We start from the raw sequence: 18,148 nt of genomic DNA on the forward strand, positions 1-18,148 counted from the left end.
TATCTGCATCTTCTGGCTAAGTTGAGCCCACAGGCTTATGTGTGTACAACCTCTTTTTCAGCTGAGGTATGATGTTTTTATGGTGCTTTGGGGGAAGGCACTAGCCTTTGGCTTCCTTGGTATCGCAGGGTCTCTGTTCCTCTGTGCAACTGGAGGCCGGGATCACAGTTGTGTCCGTCCAGGAAGTTTTGCTTTGCTCCTCGCAGGCAGGATTAGAATCAGAGGCTCTAAGCCCTAAGAGGAGAGTTATCTTTCCCCCAAAGAATTTTTAAACATTGCATTGTAAAACAAGTATAACAAATTCAACAAAGTTCTGATTTTTCTCACAAAGACTACTTAGGTAGTCTTGTTTTATTTTATTATTTTATTTTATTTTATTTTATTTTATTTTATTTTATTTTATTTTATTCTATTCTATTCTATTCTATTCTATTCTATTCTATTCTATTCTATTCTATTTTATTTTATTTAACTCCTTTTAATGAACACCTCTTCAAGGCGTTCCTGCTCTGCTGGTGCCCCAACCATGTGCCCAGTCTGCGTGTTGGACAACCTGCTGTCAGAGAAGGAGGCCTGCACGTGTCACCCTGGCCAAAATTCCTGGCTCTCCCTTTTCATTGTTTGTTGGCAGTAACCAAGTAATATCTATAGGCGTGCGGGGTTGTTTATGTTCTGTTGTGTTTAGGGAGGAGTAGCTGGATCAGGAAGGGGGTGGAGGCTTAAGAGCACATTGCTTCCTCTGCATGCCATTATATTTGCTGTTTTGTCTGGTGTGTTAAATTCATTCTGAGTTTAGTCAGGGCATGAGGACATTTTCAGCATTCAGGCAATTCTACACAGAAGCCTGGTAGCAAGATACAGGACATGAATGATAGGAGGTCCCTGTTCTTGGGCACCATAATCAGGTGGCAGGGGGTCAGCATCAGAGTTAACATCTACTATCAGAAACATCAGGTAGGGGTGCCTGGGTGGCTCAGTCGGATAAGCTTCAGACTTCAGCTCAGGTCATGATCCCACAGCCAGTGAGTTCGAGCCCCGTGTCAGGCTCTGTGCTGACAGCTCAGAGCCTGGAGCCTGCTTCGGATTCTGTGTCTAGCTCTCTCTCTGCCCCTCCCCCACTCACACTCTGTATCTCTTTCTGTCTCAAAAATGAATAAATGTTTTTTTTTTTTTAAAAAGAAACTATATGTGGACATTTTTTTTCCCCTCTTTGGTCTAAGGTCTTGGGAATGATTTAGGACAAAGGTAAACAGAATCATAGCTGCTAAAAGATGTGCTTCAGCTTACAAATAAAGATTTAGGAACCTTGATCCTCAGCCCTTTCTTGTAATCATAAGATAATATCTTTCCCGAAACTCCTTTTAGAGCCTCTCTCCTCTGGAGTAGAGCCGCAGGTTACTTGGATAAGTGTTAGAAATTGAGATGAGTCTCGGAAGCAATTAATGAGGGATACCTATAAAAATATTGATTCTGAAAGTTATTTTTAGGCTTATTTGTAAGTACTGAAATTAAGTGAGAGACAGAGTAAGAAGAGTCACAAGCAGGAGCTGTGAGCAGGAGAAAGGGGGAAATTGGCCTAGAATGGCTTTCCTTTGTTATCAGGTCTCTGCTGTCAGAGTCTAGTCTCATGACTGTGACATATTGCCTCTGGATAAGTCACTCAGCTTGGCTCAGGAATGCTCATCATTTCCTATATCCTAGGGCTGCCTATAGCCTACAGTTTAGGGATTATTGTGCCAAGAACACTAATATTTTCAGAAAGCAAAGTGGATTAATGCATCTCCAAATCTTTAAATGTTAATATTTAAAAACTGGGACAATTTAGAAGAGAAGTTAAAGACCGTGGGAGATAGGGAATGGGAGTGCCCCGACATTCACTGACTGAAACTCAGGAAGCAAGGGGACCATGGGTGGGGGTGACAGCATGACTGTAGGTCTTGGTAAATAATCTATATGAACAGACAATGGAGAGAGAACAGGGAAGCACACATGTAACCCAGTCACAACGTTGACATTGTCCATAAAGGACTCAGATCCACCCCCAGGTGGCCTGGGCATCAGGACGGGGAGATACGGGGAAGGACAAGGATTCACACGAAAAAGAGGAGGCTGCCTACAGGTCAGGAGCATGGAGGAAGGGGAATTAGGTAAGGAGCCACAGTGGAATTTTTCCTTCACAAATGGCAGGATCCAGCCGCCAAGAGGAGGAGCACAGTGTGGATGGAACTGTCTCCAGTGACATCTTCAGGCCGTCTGTGGAATAACTGTTCTCTGAGGAATCCCGTTTTCTTGAGGGGATTTTGGGAAAGTCAGGTTAAAGATGTCCACTGAGGCTGGATGCTTAGTGCCACGACAGTGCATCCATCGTTCGTCACAGTCCCAAGGGAAAGCTGTGAGTGTTCCTTCTCCTGAAACCCTTCTAGCTGAGCACCTCCTCTCATCCTGCTTTTGCTGTGACTCCAGCGCCACCCTCCTTCCATTTTCACGGTCCCCTCATTAGTGAAGGCCCTGTTTTACCATAGTAGCCTCTCATCTATGGGTACAGTCCTTGAATGCTTACCAGGGTTGCCATTTGGCATACTTCAATCTTCACAACCATTCTGTTGGGTGGGTACCATTATTTCTGTTTTAAAGGAATTAGAGGCTCAGAAGGGGGTAAGCCCCTCACTCAGAAGGCAGAAGTCAGCGTGCAAACCTATCACCCCGTGCTGCCCCTCCTTTCTTTGCTCTCCACACTGTACAATGTTGCTTATTTTTATTTAAAAATTTTTTTAATGTTTATTTATTTTTGAGAGAGAGAGAGAGAGAAAGAAAGAGAGAGCGTGCTCAAGCAGGGGAGGGGCAAAGAAAGAGGGAGACACAAAATCCAAAACAGGCTCCAGGCTCTGAGCTGTCAGCACAGAGCCCGATATGGGGCTCGAACCCACAAACTACGAGATCATGACCTGAGCCGAAGTTGGACACTTAATTGACTGAGCCACCCAGGCACCCCTTGACAATTTTTATTTTAAACATTTGCAAAGATATTGACACAAATTATACATTGCATTTTCTATGGTAATTAGTTTTTAAATTGAAATAATAACACTTGCACATGGTTAAAAGTTCAAGTAACATACAAGGGCTGCAATTATACAATTAAATTCCCTTTCACTATTGTTTCTAACACACATTTCGTCATGTTATTTCCTGTAACAGAGCCTGGAGAGACCTACCGTGGCCTGTAGCATGGAGTCTGAATTCCTCAGGCAGCATTTAAAACTCTCCAGAATCAGACTCTGCCTAGCTTGGCCACTCTTAGTCCCCATTTCTCCCCGGCACCAACACTCTGTTCCAACTTCTCTGGGCTTCCCTGGGATATGTCCTCTGCTCTCTTGCTTGGTCCAAGGACCAACTTCTTTCTGTTTCCTTGCCAGGGCGGGCCCTTTCCAAGAGTCCTTCCCTGTCCTCCCTCTCCCTGGAGAACTCTGTTCTCTTCTCAACCCTTCTAATTCTTACCGTCTGTCTTACGTACAGGGCCTGTGGTCACACGTTGCCTTGCGCTGCCTAATTATTCCTCATGTCCTCATCTGATTCCAGTTAGACACTTAAGAATGTGGGGTGGAATGGGCACTGCTGGGTGTGGAGGAAAAGCATTCATTTCTTCTGTGTCTCCTTTGTCCAGCCATTGTTTAAGGCATGAGTATCCCCTTTTCCTCAGACCTATCATAATTGTTCTTTGACTCTTCTTCTCTGTCACTACCTGACTTTTCATCCAATCAACTTTTCTTCTCTATCTGAAAATCATCTCAAGAACTCATCTGGCCCAGCTTCTGCCTTGGTGTTATTCTCACTTTATAAAGGAAGGAGGCATTGTGGAATAAAGGCTGTTAGGAGGACAGGAAGTCAAACCAGAGCCACCATAGATGCAGCGCACCTGGACATTAGAGCATTTGTAAGAAGAGTGAGGAGACTATAAATAGACCTGGACAGTACCTGCCTCCCCCTCTTTTCTCTCTTTTTTCTTCTTTTGCTGCCTGAGAGTTACCTCTGGTGGGCCCCAGAGTTAGGAGGAAGACTCCTTTACTTTGGAAATTGATGAGGTTTTAGAGTCTTGCTTAGTGCTTAGCCCAGCTCTCCAGGACAAGAGATCAACAAGGAAACTGGGGCAGGAGCTCCAGTCTAGAGGAATAGTTGAACATTTGCTTAGAGTACCCCCTGGGTCAAAAATCCTTTGGGGATGTAGAATGAGGGGAAGGGGGCTGAACAGGGGGAGTCAGTCTGGTTGATTGAGAGCTTGCCAGGCAGGATGATGCATCCCCAGAATTCCCATCAATGGACCGCAAGGCTGAAGGTGCATGGACACATGGCTGGCTGGACCCAGTGGAGGTGCAACTGGGAAGGCCCAGTAGCTGCCCTTCCAAGGTGATCTGTGATGGCTTTCAGTAGCAGAATTTCCAACAGCAAATATCATACGTCAAGAGTTTGACCGACCTAGTTTAACAAAGCATACAGAAACTAACCTAATCAGAAAATAGCCTGGTGTAGTCTATCTGACTCAGGTAACATCTAGAACCACTCATTTTTCAGATAAGTTTTCCTTAAAGAGGAAATCCTAGGGAGGAGTTTAGGTTTTCTGGTGTAGGCGCCACATCTCAGACTGATCACAGAGAACTTCTTTCAGATCACATTACATAGGAATATACATGAAATTTTGGGTAACAGTAGCAAAGGGGGGCTATTAGACATATTAGATGTCAGGGAATCACTGCAACTTTCCACTGTCCGAGACTTTACCTTTTGGCTGCAAGTCTTTTTGTTCTCATTTCAGGTCTAGCAATTTTCCAGGCCAACCCTGGGTGATTCATATTGGCAAGAGCAAGATTGAAAGTTAACATAGTGGTATGTGAGAAGGTTGCTGTCTGGAGGGTGTTGAACTGAGGCTAAAAATAGGTGGGGGTTCCTGAGGCAGCCTCCTTTGTGGCCACAGGCACCACAAAAGGAAAAGTCACCAAAGAAATCTGCCCACAAGAGAGGACAAAAGCCCCTACCTGTGTCACCCCTTTTGCCCCACAGAAAAAGGCTCAAGATGACAGTGAATTTGGTGCTTTCAAAATATCACAGTTCCTACAGACAGGGTCTTATTCCTCACCCCTAGACCTCAGATCAGAGGCTTTCCTTCCGGGTGAATTCACGTTCCTAGTTCCTACTCCAGGATCAAGCAAAGACGTCTGTCCCTAACTGCCTGGAGCTACATTTAGTCAAAAGATTGGTTAAGATAATGTGAAATATTGACACACATGGCTAATATGGAAAAAGAAATCTCTAAAGAGAAAAGCGTATTATAGAAATCAAAAAATAAACACGAATTCATCAAGCATTTCTTATGTACTTATTTTGTACCAGGCACTGTACTGAGGTCTGGAAATACAAAGAAAATCAAAGAGGGCTCCCATTCTCAAGGACCTTATAGATGTGGAGAAATAGGTAAATGAGTGATTCTAGTAAGGAGTGTTAAGGGCTCTGGTTGAGGTAAGAACAAAGTGCTCTGGAAGCAAAGAACAGGGGAAGCCACAGCAGATGGGGAGGGCTGGTCAAGGATGGCTTTTGAGGGACAAGTAGGGGTCGGTCAGAGGGGTACGAAGGGCATGCCAGAGAAGGTTGAGCCTGTGGCAAAGCATAAGCACGGAGTTGTAGAACAACTTGGTGTTGTGTGAGGAGGCTTGGTGTGTGGTAGAGGAAGATGAGAGGGTTAGGCAGGAAGGAGATGGTGTGTGGCCATGTGACCAAGCAGAGAAGCTGGCACAGCACCCTGGAAGCCACCGAGGGAGTTTATATGGTGGCCATCAGCCGTGTGTGTTTCAGAAGACAGTGTGGCAGATAGACTGGAGTGGGTGAGACACGAAGCTGGTGACCAGCTAAAGGCAGTGACTGGAACATGAAGAAGAGAGATGGCTAAAGAGAGATCCAAGAATGAGGATCTGCCAGCCATGGTGACTAACTGGATGTGAGGGAAGGCGAGAGGAAGCATCTAGGAGCTCTCAATTTCTGACTTGGGCTGCCCAGTGGGGAAACAGGAGAAGTGGGTTGGGGGAAAGAGACTGAGTTCTGTCTTGGACATGCTTATTTGAGAGCCTGCTGGATATAGAACAGGTGATTTAATGTGGGCAGTTCTAAGAGAATGAAATATCTAAAAGTCATGCCCTTATCGAGAAATAAAGGCAGGGTGAAGACAAAGCCACGCAGGAATTGTGTGGAGAGGTCCAAGGTGGAAGACAGGAATAATAGCACATAAGGAGTGAGCTGAGGCTAAGAAGCCAGTGGAGGAAACTGAGAAAGAACATTCAGAGAAATGAGAAGGAAACCAGTAGAGAGGGCTGTCCCAGAGGCTGAAAAAGGTGAGCCGTGCAAGGCGATGGTGGTCATTGTGAAGAGTGTTGAGTGTGTCTGTGTGAATTGCTCACTAATTCTTCTCAAGGCTGACTTGAGAAGAAAAAGGCCAGGCTGAAAGAAAAGGTTTTACTTGAGATATGATGTTTACTCACAAACATACAAAGGCGAACTAAAGGGGTCCTTTGGGGCTGTGAATTAAAGATTTACCATTAGGACATTAAAAGCATGTAATAAAAATACAGCATCTCTTTCATTTTTGAAGTGAACAGATGGAAGTAGATGAGGTTAAGGGATGTACCAGAATCACCCAATGAAATAGATCAGGACCTGAATCCAGCTCTCTATGTATTTAGCCCACAGCTCTTTCCTCTAGATCAGTGGTGGGTTCTCAAACATCAGCTTGTACTAGAGTCACCTGGAGAGCTTTTAAAACAGGTAATGCTGACCTCTCCACCAAGATTTTATTTATTTATTTATTTATTTATTTATTTATTTATTATTTTTTTAATGTTTCAAATTTTTATTTCAATTCTGGTTAGCGTATAGTAGAATTGCAGGAGTAGAATTTAGTGATTCATCGCTTACATACAATACCCAGTGCTCATCATAACAAGTGCCCTTCCTTTTTTTTTTTTTACAAGTGCCCTTCTTAATACCCATCCCCCACCCACCTCCCTCCATCAAACCTCATTTTGTTCTCTTTTGTTAAGAGTCTGTTATGGTTTGCCTCCCCCAAGATTTTAATTCAGGAGGTCTGGAGTGGGGCTTGAGAACCCACTTCTCACAACTTCCCTGTTCTCTATTGCTTCTGGCCCGGGACCACTTTGAGAACCACTATTGTATATGGCTTCTTTATCCCTAACACTTAAAAGTGCTTGAGGAATCTAGAAAGCAGTTAAATCTCCCAGGTTGCTTAATCATTCTTTAAGTAACCCTCCTTATAATATTAATTTGCTTAGAAAGAATATTTTTTTCATGCATCAGAGTGTCTCTGTGGAAAGTATGAATATGGAACAGAACTTTATTCAAACCTCTGTTTTGAGCACTCTCACTCTTCTATACACTCTTGTAGCTTTGGGGGATATGGTCAAAACTCTGCTCTCAGGGAGGGTCCCTTGTGCAGGAGACACAAATATACTAGATAAATGAGTGAAATATATAATAAATTAGTGAGAATGCTGAAGAGAAAAAGGGGAAAAGGATAGAAATGTCAGGGCAAGAGAACATGTTAAAATTTTGGGGTGCCCTGACTGGCGATCAAGAGCATGTGTCTCTTGATCTTGGGGTCATGGGTTTGATTGAGCTCCATAGAGATTACTAAGAAAAATAAACTTAAAAAAAAAGAGGACCTCTTAAAATTTTAAGGAGGACGGCTGGGAGGTTAAAAGGACAACATTGACAGACTGATCTGAAGGAAGGAAAGATGAGTTGTGTGGGTATCTAGGGGAAGAATGGTCTGCACAGTATTCAGTGAGTGCAAAGACCCTGAGGTGGGAACACCCTTTGAGGAACAGCAAGGACTCAGTGTGAGTGACCTAAAGTGACTCAGGGGAAGACTAATAGGAAATGAAATTAGAGATAATAGAGCACCAGATCAGTGTTGGGGATCTTAGGGATTGATTTTTAACAACATTTAGAAAATTCTTCCATAAGATATCACTCTGTTTTTCTTGAACCAAAATGTGCTATTTACTTTTGAGGGAACACTAGGTCCCAAACTTGAGCTATGGATCTCCCAGTACTAAGATCTCATTAGTGAGCTCTCATTAGTGGCTAATGAGTTTGCTCAACTGCTTGTTTTACCAAAACAATTGAATGCAGACCAGCCTGGAAAGACAAATAGAGACAAATAGAGAAGGAAATGTTTCTTTGGTTACCTTTTATGTGTATGTGTGCACTACCCCATTCTCTCCCTCCCTAATCCACTGGGGCACTCCCCCCTCCCCCCCATCTCTTCACTAAATTCCAAGAGAATTGCCCTGGCAATGTCTGCTGCATTTTTTCTGTATTACAAGTTACATTGTGTGCATTTCTGGGAAAAATTGACCCCACCCATATGAGTCGTGGGCGGTGGCTCAGACCTTTAGTTTGTCAGCCTACACTCTTTTTATGGTCAAGCCTTTTGGGGACTGGCGCACCCCACAGCCACCTGTACTGGGGAAAAAAACGATTCATTAACACATTAAAGGACAGGCTAGCATGTTTGTCTTTCTGGCAGATTACTGAATTTATATTCAAACATAGAGAAAGCTTAAAAGTAACAATTGCCACAGTCAAAGGCAAACTACTAGGCTGGATGGATCATTGTTCTAAGAAATTTTGCCTTTTTTTATGTTCTCACAAAAACAATATGACTTGGGATAGAATTGGGTCTGAGGCACAGTGAAGTGCCTGACTACTGTCTGCAGAGCCTTGAGCTGGGTCCCGCACAAACGTGGGACTAAAAAGATGCAGTCCCGGACTCTAAGAGGTTATGTCTGAGACCTCTGAGAATGGAGCGGTATCTATGAGGATTCATGTTGTCATATCAGTACATGAGAAATAGTTTCCAGGAGAACAAAAGAGAATTCTAAGCTTTCCCTCACAATTTGGTTTTGAATCTTCAGAGACCACATCTGTTTCCTAGAACAGAAGTTAGTTTGGAAGCCATATTTATGCATTATCAAGTTATCTGTGGGTAAAAATTTTAAAGCATGGGGTTCAGATGAGATCTGGCGCGTTCAGGGTGTTACGGCCATAGACTAAAGCATGGGATTCAAAAACACATGACTTTTCATCAATGACTCCCCCCTGCCAATGTGAATTGGCTCTTAGCAGCCCACACGGAATAGAGGTGACTTTCTGCAGGTGAGGTCCCCCACCTCTCTAGAGCAGGCCTTCTGTCCCACACAGAGGAATACAGTGCTTGTGGACTGCTCCTAGGCACTGGTCCTGCTTCTAGGGTCTGAGGGCTTTTGGGGGCAGGGACAATTATTTTGTTGATCCTTAAAATCTTAGATGTTAGGGCCCCGAAGTGCCCTTAAAGGTCATTTAGCCAACTACTCCATCTATGCTTAAAGCATGCCTCAGCATCCTCACCAAGAGGTCTAGCAACTTTGGTGAAACACCTCTAGTGTTTGTACCTAGGAATAGTATTAGAAGGGAGACCCCAATTTCACTTACTCAGGAAGGCCTTTGTGTAGGAGATAAGTTTTGATGTGGTTAATTTGTTCAGTTCAAATGTAATTCAGTTCAATTAAAAGAGAGGAAAAGGAAGCTTGACTAATGCCTCTTTTCTTTTGTCAAAGGAAATCATATTGTGGATGGAGAATCAAGAATATCTTTTTGGAAAATAGTTAAATGGCAAGCACCCTACACTTGTATTTCCCTCCTAATGAGAAAAACAACCCCAAATGTCTGACCATAATAGCGTAATGCTTAATAGTGCCCCACAACCCCAAAAGCCATAACTTCTTGTCTCCACCAACAAAAACAAATTTTATGGCCCAGTCTTTAAATGAATCACTCTGTGGAAATGATAGCAAATGTAATAATGCCAGACAGCTGCAATTATCTAAATGTTTCCCTATTAGCCATTTGAATGGCTAAAGTTTGATAATCAAATCAGAGTGAACGCTAATTGAAATCTAATAGAGCTTGCATCCATGTGATTAGGTATCAGAATTTGATTCCAATATTGTTAAATTACAGACAAGGCCCATCAAATCACACTAAAAATAAATATTGTAACCTCAATGGCAAAAGGAGATGGATTTTTTCAATAAACAGAGATCAAACTGGAACCTGTTTGTACGGTGTCAACTGCCACCTAGTGAGACTTAGTGGAACTGCAGAGACAGTCTGTCTTTGGAAGTGGGGCACAGCCATTCCTATTTTCCCAGCACAAGGAGTTTCTTGACAACGGAGAATATGAATAACGATCATTTCCAGAAGAGGCAGCCAAGAGGATTCCAGCTGGAAGGTGTATGTTGGCAAGAACTAGAGGTGAGGTTGGATGGACTTGGGGGGACTGCCTATAGAAATGAGACTTAACACTCCCCGTGTCCCAGGTGACTTTTTTCCTCCCCTAGTTCTGCTAACAGAAGATTCACTTTCTGTTGGTAATACCTCTAGAATAAATAACATTTATTGAATCTCTAATATGAACACAGTCTCAAAATCCTGTTGAGTAACAGGAGTATAAAATGTGGTCCCTTCCCCAGGGAGTTTGTAATTGTAATAGGTTCTGTGGGGACATTAGAGAAAAACACATGCTACCTTATACCAGCAGTTATGGACTGACTTCTGTCGTAGAGTAGTCTCTGAAGAAAGAATGCTTGCAATGTAAATTTTTGGAGGCTTTGCATGTATGACAATGCCTTTGTCCTACACTCATGCTTAAGACAGTTTGGTTAGATAGGGTATAATCTTCTCTCACTTGTTGAGTATATAGGGAAGCTTGATTTGTAAAATCTATGCCTCTGGGACGTGAGAGGTAATAGAGGGGTGGCAAATCAAATTAGTTGCTTAATTTACTAACTGCATAGAAACTTAAAAACATAAAGACTAAGGCCTACATATGTGCATACTGGATTTGGACTGAATTAGCCCTGACTTTTTTTCAAAAATTTTTGGTAAAATATTCAAAAGATAAAAATTGTCATCCGAATCATGTTGAAGTGTGCAGTTCAGTGGCATTAGTTATGTTTGTATTGTTGAGCAACTGTCACCACGATCCATCTCCAGAACTCTTTTCATCTTACAAAACTGAAGTTTCATACCCATTAAACAATAACTCCCTATTCCTCATCTCCCTAGCCCCTGGAAACCACCATTCTACTTTCTGTCCCTATGATTTTGACTACTCTAAGTACCTCATATAAATGGAGTCATACAGCATTAGTCTTTTTGTGGCTGTCTTGTTTCACTTAGCATAATGTTCTCAGGGTTCATCCATGTGTAGCATATATCAGAATTTCCTTCTTTGTTAAGGCTGAATATTCCATTATAAGTGTATACCACATTTTGCTTATTTATCTGTTTATGGACTGATGGGTTGCTTCCATGTTATGGACCGTTGAGTTGATTTAGCTATTGTGAATAATGATGCTCTGAACATGGGTGTGCAAATATATCTTTGAGCCCCTGTTTTCGATTCTTTTAGGTGTGTACCCATCAGTGGAATTGCTGAATCATATGCTGCATCTATTTTTAATCTTTTGTGGAACTGCCATACTGTTTTCCACAGCGGCTGCACCATTTTACATTCAAACCAACAGTGCACAAGGGTTCCAATTTATCCACATCCCTACCAACTTTTTTTATTTCAAATTTTAAAAAGTTATTTTAAGTATCTTCCACTCCCAGTATGGGGTTCAAACTCACAGCCCTGAGATTAAGAGTTGCATGCTCTACTGACTGAGACAGCTAGGCACCCCTTACATGTTTTCATTGTAGCTATCCCAATGGATATGAAGTGCTATCTCACTGTGGTTTTGCTTTACATTTCCCTAATGATTATAATGTTAAGCATCTTTTCATGCGCTTACTGTCCATTTGAATATCTTCTTTGAAGAAATGTCTATTTAAGTCCTTTGCCCATTTTTGAATCGGGTTATTTAAAAAAATTTTTTAAACATTTATTTTTGAGAGACACAGAGAGAGAGAGCAAAAGCAGGAGAGGAGCTGAGACAGAGGGAGACACAGAATCCAAAGCAGGCTCCAGGCTCCGAGCTGCCAGCACAGAGCCCGACGCGGGGCTCAAACCCATGGACCATGAAATCATGACTTGAGCTGAAGTCAGCCAGTCAACCAACTGAGTCACCCAGGTGCCCCCGAATCAGGTTATTTGTTTCTTTGTTGTTCAGTTTTAGAGTTCTCTATGTATCTTGTTTTAAAGTTTATTTATTTTTGAGACAGAGAGAGACAGAGCATGAACGGGGGAGGGTCAGAGAGAGAGGGAGACACAGAATCTGAAACAGGCTCCAGGCTCTGAGCGGTCAGCACAGAGCCCGATGTGGGGCTCGAACTCATGGACCGCAAGAACATGACCTGAGCCGAAGTCGGATGCTCAACCGACTGAGCCACCCAGGCGCCCCTTAGCAGGTATATGGTTGGCAAATATTTTCTCCCATTCTAGGGATTGCCTTTTCATTCTGTCACAAAAGTCTCATTTTTGGAGGGAGTACCAAATTGCTTTATTTGAAGCAATGGTACAAATGAAAGAACCTAAGTATTCATTTTGGTAAGACCTATAGAAAAGGTAAAGGTAACCCCAACATGCATGCACTACCTTGGTGACCAGGAAGTCACCTCTGTGGCTATGACCAGGGAAGTTACCCTCAGCCTAAGTCTTAGCTCTTGTTATCACTCTCTGTCTGTGCGTACTTGTCAAACAGACACTCTGCCGTGCCAGATTTCTTGTACAAGTTGGTTATGTGGTCATCCGATTCTTTGTGGATTTTACCTGCTAATTCAGGTGATGAGTCTCGGTGAAGTCACACAAGTAGGGTTTTTTGTCGGTGGCCATTCTGGCCATTACCAGTAGTGACTGATTCATGCTTTCCAAGTAAAATGCATACTCCATTGCATTCAGCCTGTTTTCCCAGTCCTTTCTGGTCCTGTTTCTTGATAGCCTTAAGGAGGATGTGGTCATTGGTTCTGCAGCTTCATCAGTTTCTCAGCTTTTTCTCTCTCTTCATGAGATTGGTGAGGAAAATATTTGTTGAAGTTCTTCAAAGCCACATCACTGAGGTCAAAGGAGTAAGACATGGATAGGTAGATGTAGGAGGTGTAGAGTTTCAGGCTGATCTGGCAGTGGATAGTGGCCTCTGAGTCCTGGTGGTATTTCCGGCCCATCCGTGTGGGAGACGAGGAGGTCACAGTGAGCAGCTGAAGAGAGGCAACAGCAGCTGCCCACACACCCCCCCCCCCCCAGCTGCTGGAGAGGGGTGATGGCCTTGGGGCAGTCTGAAACTGTGAGGCGGTGCCCAGGGCTGGCTCTGAGCAGCCGGGGCCGGGGGGGGGGGGGGGGGGTTGGGTTAGCGCCTTTTCCCTCCAGGCACTGTCAAAGCAGGAAACCATGGCAACTATCAGGAAAGGCTGTTCAAAGTGTCCTTTGATGCACAAAAGTTTGACATTTTCTTGAAGTCTGACTTGTCTATTTTGTCTTTTGTTGCTTGGGCCTTCGGTGTCATATCCAGGAATCGTTGTCAAATCCAATGTCATGAAGCTTTTGCTCCATGTTTTCTTCTAAGAGTTTTATGTTTAGGTTGGTGGTCAATTTTGACTTAATTTTTATATATGGTGTTAGGTAAGAGTCCAAGATCATTCTTTTGCACGTGGATGTCCAGTTTTCACATCACCATTTGTTGGAAAGACCATCCTTTCCCCATTGAATGGGGAAAAGGCTTTGGCACCCTTGTCAAAAATCAGTTGTCCATATATATGAGAAGATTTATTTCTGGGCTCTCTATTCAATTCCATTGGTCTCTATGTCTGTCTTTATGCCACCACCACCCTGTTTTGATTACTGTAGTGTTACAGTAAGTTCCAAAATCAGGATGTAAGAGACTTCCAATTTTGTTCTTTTTCAAGATGGTTTTAGCTACTCTGGGTCCCTTGAAATTCCATATGAATTTTAGGATCATTTTTTTCTACTTCTGCAAAAGATGTCATTGGTATTTTGACAGGGATTACATTGAGTCTATAGATCATTTTGAGTAGTAAGGATATTTTAACCATATTAACTCTTCTAATTCATGAGCATGGGATATGTTTCAATTTATTTATGTCTTTAATCTCAGTAATGTCTTTTAGTTTTCTTTGTATAAGTCTTTTATCTCCTTAGGTAGCTAATTCTTACGTATTTTACTCTTTTTGATGCTATTATAAGTAGGACTGTTTTTTTTTTAATTTTTATTTATTTGTTTTTTATTTTGAGAGAGAGAGAGTGTGTGTGTGTGGGGGGGGGTGGGGAGGGGCAGAGAGAGAGGGAGAGAGAGAATCCCAAGCAGGGGATGCAGAACTTGATCTCATGAATCAGAACCACAAGATCATGACCTGAGCCGAAATCAAGAGTTGGATGCTAAACCGACTGAGACACCCAGGTGCCCCTATTTTTATTTTTTATTTAGTTTTTAGAAGTTTATTTATTTCTTTTGAGAGAGAAAGAGAGAGCAGGGGAGGGGCACACACAGGGGAAGAGAGACAAGCTGCCAGCACGGAGTCCAACATGGGGCTTGATCCCACGAACTGAGAGATCATGACCTGAGCCAAAATCAAGAGTCAAACACTTAACCAACTGAGCCACGGTTGCCCCACCAGGTGCCCCAGTAGAACTGTTTTTTTTTTAATTTCCTTTTTAGTTTGTTCAATATTAGTGTATAGAAATTCAACTGATTTTTGTGTGTACTTTATATCCTGCTGTTTTGCTGAATTAATTTATTCTAACAATTTTTTTTGTGAAATCTTTAAGGTTTTTTACATATAAGATCACATTATCTGTGAATAGAGATAATTTTACTTATTTCTTTCTGATTTAGATGTTTTGTTCTTTCTTTCTCCTAGTTTGGTGTGCGTGTGCGTGTGCGTGTGTGTGTGTGTGTGTTTATCCTAAAAGAATGTTGAATTTTTATCAAATACTTTTGCTGCATCAATTGAGATGATCATGAAGGGTTTTTTCCTTCATTCTGTTAATATGGTGTATTATACTGATCAATTTTTATATGTTGAACCCTCCTTGAATTCCAGGAATAATTCCCACTTGGCAATGATGTATTATCCTTTTATTATGCTGTTGAATTTGATATGGAGTTTCCTCAAAAAGTTAAAAATAGAACTGCCCTACAACCCAGCAATTGCACGACTAGGTATTTATCCAAAGGATGCAAAAAATACAGATTCAAAGGGATACGTGCACCCTGATGTTTATAGCAGCATTATCAACAATAGCCAAACTATGGAAAGAGCCCAAATGTCTATCGACTAATGAATGGGTAAAGAAGATGTAGTATATACACAAATATGCAATGGAATATTACTCAGCCATCAAAAATAATGAAATCTTGTCAATTGCAATGGTATGGACAGAGCTAGAGTGTATTATGCTAAGCTCAATATGTCCATCAGAGAAAGACAAATACTGTATGATTTCACTCATATGTGGAATTTAGGAAACAATCAGATGAACATATGGGAAGCAGGAAAAAAAAAAGAGAGAGGGAAGCAAACTATAAGAGCCTCACAAAGATAGAGAACAAACTGAAGACTGATGGAGGGAGATGGGTGGGGTAAATGTGTAAATGGGTGATAGGCATTAAAGAGGACACTTGCTGTAATGAACATTGGGTGTTACATGTAAGTGATGAATTGCTAAATTCTACTCCTGCAATCGGTATTATACTATATGTTAGCTAACAAGAATTTAAAGAAAATTTTGACCAAAAATGCTGTCGAATTTGGTTTGCTAGTATTTCTTGAGAACGTTTGCGTCAATGCTCATAAGAGATAATAGTCTGTGGTTTTCTTTTTTTGTAGTGTCATTGACTGGCTTTGGTATCACAGAAATGCTGATCTCATGAGATTAGAAGTGTTCTCCCCTCTTCAGTTCTTTCAAAAGTTTGAGAAGGATTGGTATTAGCTCTTCTTTAAATGTTTGGTAGAATTCACCACGGAGCCATCAGGTCTAATGCTTTTATTTTGGGGGAGGTTTTTGATTACTGATTCAATTTCCTTATTTGTTACAGGTCTATTCAGATTTTCTATTTCTTTTTTAGACTTGGCAGTTTTCGTGTTTTCTAGGAATTTGTCCACTTCATCTAGGTTATCGAATTTGTTGGCATATAGTTGCTCATAGTATTCTCTTATAATAATTTTTATATCTGTAGATTCAGCGGTAATATCCCCACTTTCATTTATTTTTATTTTTTTGTTTTTTTTTAAATAATTTGTGTCTTCTCTTTTTTCCTATTCAATCTAGCTAAAGGTATATCGATTTGCTGACATTTTTGAAAAACCAACTTTTGGTTTTATTGATTTTCTCCATTGTTTATTACATTTATTACTCTTACCCTTTATTACATTCATTTATGCTCTATATTATCTTCTCCTCAGCTAGCTTTGAGTTTATTGTTACTTTGTTTCTTAGTTTCTTAGGTTGTTAAGTTAGGTTATTGATTTGAGATCTTTCTTGTTTTTTTAATATAAACATTTATAGCTAGAAATTTTCCCCTTAACAATCCTTTTGCTGTGTCCCATAAGTTTTGGTATGTTGTGTTTTCATTTTCATTAGTTTCTAACTATTAGAAAATTAGAAATTAGAAAACGTCCTTTGTGATTTCATTTTTGATTCATTGGTTATTTAAGAGTGTGTTGTTTAATTTCTATAAATTTATTAACGTTCCAGTTTTCCTTCTGTTACTGATTTCTAACTTCATCTTGTGATGAGAGAAGATATTTTGTATGCTATCCATCTTTTAAAGTATTTTGAGGCTTCATCTGTGGCCTAACATATAGCTTATCCTGGAAAATGTCCAATGTGCACTTAAGGAGAATGTATACACTGGTGTTGGGTAGAGTGTTCTATATATGCCTTTCAGATCTATTTGATTTATTGTGTTCAAATCCTCCCTTTAATTATCTTCTATTTGTTCTATTAATTATTAAGAATAAGGTATTAAAGTCTCCAACTATTATTGTGGAACTTCCACTTTCCCCTTCAATTCCGTCAGTTTCTGCTTTATATATTTTGATTTTTATTATTAGGTGCATAAATGTTTACAATTGTTATCCTCTTATTGTATTCAACCACTTACGAATACATAATGTCTTTCTTTGACTCTTGCAAGCTTTTTAAATGTTTATTTATTTTTGAGAGAGAGAGAGACAGAGTGCAGAGTGCAAGCAGGGGAGGAGCAGAGAGAGAGACATAGAATCCAAAGTAGGCTCCAGGCTCTGAACTGTCAACACAGTCCAAAGAGGGGCTTGAACTCATGAACCTGGAGATCTTGACCTGAGCTGAAGTTGGATGCTTAACCGGCTGAGCCACGCAGGCACCCCATCTTGCAAACTTTAAAAATTTAAAGCCTATTTTGGGGGGTGCCAGGTGGCTCAGTTGGTTAAACCTCCAACTCTTGATTTCCGCTCAAGTCATGTTCTCACGGAATCACTTCTTGGCCTTTTGGCTAAGATCAAGTGAAGTCACATTCTCATGGTTCATGAGTTTGAGCCCCGCATTGGGCTCCATGCTGACAGTGCAGAGCCTGCTTGGGATTCTCTCCCTTCCCCCACCCCTCTACTCCCCCTGCACGTGCTCTCTTTAAATACATACATAAATAAATAAATAAATAAATAAATAAATAAATAAATAAACTTTTTAAAAAGTCTATTTTGTCCAATATTAGTATAGCCACCTCTGCTATGTTTTGGCTACTATTTGCATAGAAAGACTTTTTTTTTAATCCTTTCACTTTCAACCTATTTGTGTCTTTGGATCTAAAGTGAGTCTCTGAAAAAAAATAAAATAAAATGAATCTACAGTAGAGAGCATAGAGCTAAATCATTATTTTAAGTCCATTCTGTCAACCTCTGTATTTTGATTGGAGAGTTTAATCTATTTACATTTGAAGTAATAACTGATAAAGAGGAACTCCTGTCATTTTGCTATGTGTTTTTGTATGCCTAATAGCTTTTTTTGTCCCTTATTTCCTGCATTACTGTTTTCTTTTGTGTTTAGCTGATATGTTTTGTAGTAAAATGCCTTAATTCCCTTCTTCTTTTGTGTATATTCTGTAACTAT

At 41.1% G+C, this 18,148-nt stretch overlaps 1 pseudogene; it reads right to left on the reverse strand.

Annotated features, from left to right (window-relative positions):
- Positions 1-12,704: 12,704 nt before the first annotated feature.
- Positions 12,705-13,578, reverse strand: LOC106965531 (ferritin heavy chain-like; annotated as a pseudogene).
- Positions 13,579-18,148: the final 4,570 nt, after the last annotated feature.

This window comes from Acinonyx jubatus, chromosome B3, assembly GCF_027475565.1.
Source record: "Acinonyx jubatus isolate Ajub_Pintada_27869175 chromosome B3, VMU_Ajub_asm_v1.0, whole genome shotgun sequence".
Lineage (NCBI taxonomy): Eukaryota > Metazoa > Chordata > Mammalia > Carnivora > Felidae > Acinonyx > Acinonyx jubatus.